Consider the following 5,971-nt stretch of genomic DNA (forward strand, 5'->3'; position numbering starts at 1 on the left):
TCTCCTGGCATCCCGTGTCCCCTCAGTTCCCAGCATCACAAGTGAGTTTCCAATCTCAGTATCACAAGTGTGTTCCCAAGTATCCAGTACTGCCAAGTACTTCCCTGACTCCCAGCATTGCAAGTGCAATTCCAGTTCTCCCTTTCATTTTGTGTTCTTCAATCATTCCTGGTTTATACTTATTGCTTACAGTTGTACACTGCTTTACCCTGTATAAATAAACCTGCTATTGTGCCGAGAACATCAGTCCCTGTGAATATGTTCCTACAGAGGGAAATCCAAATGGATTCTGACACTTTTGTCCATATAGTGTACCATGTTTGTAAACACAATGAGGTTGATTCAATTAAGTGTGAGGGGGCAGAATTGCCAATGCAACACCATGGAAACGCTGGCAACAGCAATTCATTTTGCCCTGATTTTACCCTGAACTTGTAAATTTTAGTAAGCAGCCTCATGGGGCTGCAAACAAAAATCTGCAAGTAAGGAGCTACCGTAAGTGCAGCATATGGCCACACTTACTTGTCGGCCATCTTGTCCCGCACCTAACTGAATGGATCCCAATGCATCCAGGAACAGGTAGTCTGCAATTACAGTGATTTCTAAAATGTCTGCTACTTGTACACATACTGCCATCATTAAATATTGCTGTTATCTGCCTCGTATTGGCAGAGAGTGTAGCTGAAGCTTCTACATCACTTCCAGGTTGCCTGAAGGAAGGACAAATGTCATAGGCTGTGATATAAGAACAGAGTTCTATCTACACCTGGGAGACTTGAGCTCTGGGAGAAGGCTTGAAGATTAACCGTACAGCAATGAGAGGCTCCTCTGTTGCCCTTCCTGTGTTGGCTATGTGGTCTTGCCAATAGAAGCAAGGATCATGTGTTTGCAGCTTAGGGAACCATGAATGACTGGTTACCCATTTTTAGGTTGAATGAGTACTATGCGTAACTCTTGGACTACATAAACATCTGCCCCCTGTTGTATCATCAAATATCTACAAAAGGTGACAAAGGGACTTTGTTTATTATTTAATTTAACTTTGAACCATCAGCAAAGTACAATTAAAGAGACATTCATATAACATTAAGTACCTGCATTAAAGATCAAGTAATCAGAAAATAGGATTTTGATAACCTACCGGTAAATCCTTTTCTCCTAGTCCGTAGAGGATGCTGGGGACGACATCAAGACCATGGGGTATAGACGGGATCCGCAGGAGACATGGGCACTCTAAAGACTTTTCATTGGGTGTGAACTGGCTCCTCCCTCTATGCCCCTCCTCCAGACCTCAGTTGTAGGAACTGTGCCCAGGGAGACTGACATTTCGAGGAAAGGAATTACTTAACTAGTGGTGAGATATCTACCAACTCACACCCTCAACCATGCCGCACACATGGCATTCAACATAACACATGCCAACAGGCATGAACTAATTGCAGCAACATGCTGAAACCAAGATAACACAACTTGTGTAACTGTAATAACTAAACTGCAGGTAAAGTACGCACTGGGACGGGCACCCAGCATCCTCTACGGACTAGGAGAAAAGGATTTACCGGTAGGTTATCAAAATCCTATTTTCTCATACGTCCTAGAGGATGCTGGGGACGACATCAAGACCATGGGGTCTATACCAAAACTCCAGTACGGGCGGGAGAGTGCGGATTACCCTGCAGCACCGATTGACCAAACTTTAGGTCCTCATCGGCCAAGGTGTCAAACTTGTAGAATTTTGCAAATGTGTTTGACCCTGACCAAGTAGCTGCTCGGCAAAGTTGTAATGCTGAGACCCCCCGGGCAGCCGCCCAGGAGGAGCCCACCTTCCTAGTAGAATGGGCCTTCACCGACATCGGTAACGGCAATCCAGCCGTAGAATGAGCTTGCTGAATCGTACCTCTGATCCAGTGCGCAATAGTCTGCTTGGAAGCAGGACACCCAATCTTGTTGGGAGCATACAGGACAAACAAAACCTCTGTTTTCCGTATTCGAGCTGTTCTAGCGACATAAATCTTCAAAGCTTTAACCACATCTAGAGACTTTGACTCAGCGAACGTGTCAGTAGCAACTGGCACCACAATATGTTTGGTTTATGTGGAAAGAGTAAACCACCTTTGGAAGAAAATGTTGATGAGTTCTCAACTCTGCCCTATTTTCATGGAAGATCAGGTAAGGGCTCTTGTGGGACAAGGCCCCCAATTCAGACACCCGCCTTGCGGATGCCAACACCAAAAGCATCACCACTTTCCAAGTGAGAAACTTCAACTCTATTTCTTGTAGAGGCTCAAACCAGCCCGATTGAAGGAACTGCAACACCACATTAAGGTCCCATGGTGCCTCTGGAGGCACAAATGGAGGCTGGATGTGCAGAACCCCTTTCACGAACGTCTGAACTTCTGGAAAGAAGGCCAATTGTTTTTGAAAGAAAACTTAAAAGGCCGAAATCTGGACCTTGATTGACCCCAATCTAAGGCCCGCATCCACACCAGCCTGCAGAAAATGGAGAAAACGTCCCAACTCAAACTCTTCTGTAGGAGCCTTCTTGGATTCACACCAAGACACATATTTTCTCCAAATACGGTGGTAATGTTTAGACGTTACTCCTTTCCTGGCCTGAATAAGAGTGGGGATGACTTCCTTGGGAATACCCTTTCGAGCTAGTATCCGACGCTCAACAGCCATGCCGTCAAATGTAGCCGCGTAAGTCTTGATACACACATGGCCCCTGCTGTAGTAGGTCCTCTCGAGGAGGAAGAGGCCGAGGATCTTCTATGAGCAACTCCTGAAGATCTGGATACCAAGCCCTCCTTGTTCAGTCTGGGGCAATGAAGATTGCTCAAACTCTTGTTCTTATTATTTTGAGAACTTTTGGAATCAGTGGAAGTGGAGGGAAAACATATACCGACCAAAACACCCACTGGGTCACCAGTGTATCCACTGCCATTGCTTGAGGGTCTCTCGACCTGGACCAATATCTCTGAAGCTTCTTGTTTAGACGAGATGCCATCATGTCTACTTGAGGAACTCCCCAAAGACTCGTCACCTCTGCGAAGACTTCTTGGTGGAGGCCCCACTCTCCTGGATGGAGATCGTGTCTGCTGAGGAAGTCTTCTTCCCAGTTGTCCACTCCCGGAATGAAAATTGCTGACAGAGCTCTAACATGTCTTTCTTCCCAGAGGAGAATCCTTGTCACCTCTGCCATTGCCGCTCTGCTTTTCGTTCCGCCTTGCGTGTTTATGTACGTGACTGCTGTTACATTGTCCGACTGGATCTGCACGGGATCTTGAAGATTATGTACCGCTTGTAGAAGGCCATTGTAAATGGCTCTCAATTCCAGAACGTTTATGTGAAGGCAGGCTTCCTGACTTGACCATTTTCCTTGGAAGCTTTCCCCCTGTGTGACAGCTCTCCAGCCTCGGAGACTTGCATCCGTGGATATTATGACCGGACCCAGTCGTGAATCCCAAACCTGCGTCCCCCTATTAGGTGAGAACTGTGTAGCCACCACAGGAGCGAAATCCTGGCTTTGGGGGACAGGATTATTTTCCAGTGTACGTGGCATCCGGACCACTTGTCCAACAGGTCCCACTGGAATACTCTTGCATGAAATCGGCCAAACTGTATGGCCTCGTAGGCCGCTACCATTTTCCCCAAACAACCGAATGCATTGATGGATCAACACGCTTGTTGGTTTCAATATTTGTTAGACCATTTTCTGGATTTCCAGAGCCTTTCCCACTGGAAGAAATACTCTCCGTACGTCTGTGTCCAGAATCATCCCTAAAAAGGACAATCTTGTCGTCGGTTCCAACTGCGACTTTGGAAAATTCATGATCCAACCGTGTTGTTGGAGTATTGACAGGGAGAGTGCGATGTTCTTCACCAACTGTTCCCTGGATCTCGCTTTTATCAGGAGATCGTCCAGATAAGGAATTATATTGACTCCTTTTTAATGAAGGAGGACCATCATCTCCGCCATCACCTTGGTGAATACCCTCGGTGCCGTGGAGAGTCCGAACGGCAACGTCTGAAACTGGTAATGGCAATCCTGTACTGCGAATCTCAGATAAGCTTGGTGAGGAGGATAAATGGGAACATGCAAGTAAGCACCTTTATGTCTACTGACACCATGAAGTCCCCCTCTTCCAGACTGGAAATCACTACCCTCAGGGATTCCATCTTGAACTTGAACCTTTTCAGGTAGAGATTCTGATTTTCAGGTTTAAAATCGGTCTGACCGAGCCGTCCGGCTTCGGAACTACGAAGAGGCTGGAATAAAAAAAACCTTCTCCTTACTGTGCCAAGGGTACCAGGACAATGACCTGATCCTGACATAATTTTTGAATTGCCGTTGTTACTGCCTCTCTTCCCGGAAGAGAAGCTGGCAAGATCGATTTGAAAAATTGGCATGGGGGGACGCTGCGGATTTCTTTCCTTTTCCCCTTCCCCCTACCTGCAAGAAAAGGGGAGACCTTTGGCCTTTTTGTATTTGTTGGGCCGAAAGGACTGTATGTGAGAGTGATGTGTCTTTTTCGCCGGTGTAGGAGCATAAGGCAAAAATGTCGACTTACCTGCGGTAGCCGCCGATACTAGCGCATCTAGCCCATCACCAAACAAGGCCTCATCTTTATACAGGAGAGCCTCCATATTTTATTTTGGAATCTACATCAGCATTCCACTGGCGAATCCACAACGCCCTCCGAGCCGATACTGCCATGGTAGCGGTTCTTGATCCCAAGAAACCAATATATTTCATGGATTCTAGTACGTACGCAGCAGCGTCTTTGATATGACCTAACGTTAGGAGTATCTCGTCTCCATCTATTGTGTCAATGTCTAATGACAAGTTTTCTGACCACTTTTCAATAGCACTACTCACCCACTCACAGACAATGGTAGGCCTGAGTAGTGTCCCATTGGCCACATCAATAAATCACCTCACTCACTTGCGGTCTGTCGGCTCCTTAAGTGAAGCCATTCCAGGCGCAGGGAGAAACACCTTTTCTCTTTTATGACAGGGCCCTATCTAAAATGCGGGGTGACTCCCACCTTTTTTGGAAAAAAGGTAAGCTGCCTGAATTCCTTTTGGGAATCTGAAATTTCTTTTCAGGTTAAATCAGACCTGAGGTGGAGGGAAAATTACATTACTTCTTTACTAAAGTAAATCCTCTCCTTGTGGTAAAAGAGGGGGCTTCGTAACTTCTAACACCTCCTTTATAGCTAAAACATGTTTTGAATGCTTTTTTGCTAATTTAGGACCTATTCCCCTGGAATCACTAGTGTCGACACAGGAATCAGAGTCCGTGTCGGTATCAGTTTGTACTACTTGTGCAAATTTGTATGTGACCCAGAAAGGTCCCTCTGGATGAAAGGCAGAACTATTAAAAATCACATCTTCAACAGATTATTTTCATTTTCTGTATGAGATTCATTCCAACCTCTTACTGATATGATTCACACTATCATGTAACCTTTCACCCAGTCAGGCTATTGGTGTCATATTACACCTCTGTGTCCCTAACATGTCTCCACAGAGTTCTCTGCCACAGACATGTCACACACGTGCAGAACCACACCACAGACACTCCGGGATTTATAGGGGACAGACCCACAGTAAAATCTGTCAGAAGGACACAGATGGGATTTTCCAGTTCACAACCCAGCGCCAGTAACACAATGTCTGTGAACACAAAATGCCCACTGACATTCAGCGCTTTTATAATGTTAATCACACAATTATATAGCACCAAATTCACTGTGGCCCCCCCTATTTTGCACCCTGATACTTGTTCAGTAGTGGAGGAGGACCAGCATTGTCTCTGCAGCCTGAGGAGAGAGAGAAAATAGCGCTGAGCAGTGTGCTGGCTGACTGAGGAGGAAGCTCCACTCTTCAATGGTGTTTCTCCTCAGCTTTTATGAGGTCATTTTTTATACTGGTGGGGGTAGGACTGTGCCTCAGCAACTTATGCCC

This window comes from Pseudophryne corroboree, chromosome 1 (genome assembly GCF_028390025.1).
Source record: "Pseudophryne corroboree isolate aPseCor3 chromosome 1, aPseCor3.hap2, whole genome shotgun sequence".
Lineage (NCBI taxonomy): Eukaryota > Metazoa > Chordata > Amphibia > Anura > Myobatrachidae > Pseudophryne > Pseudophryne corroboree.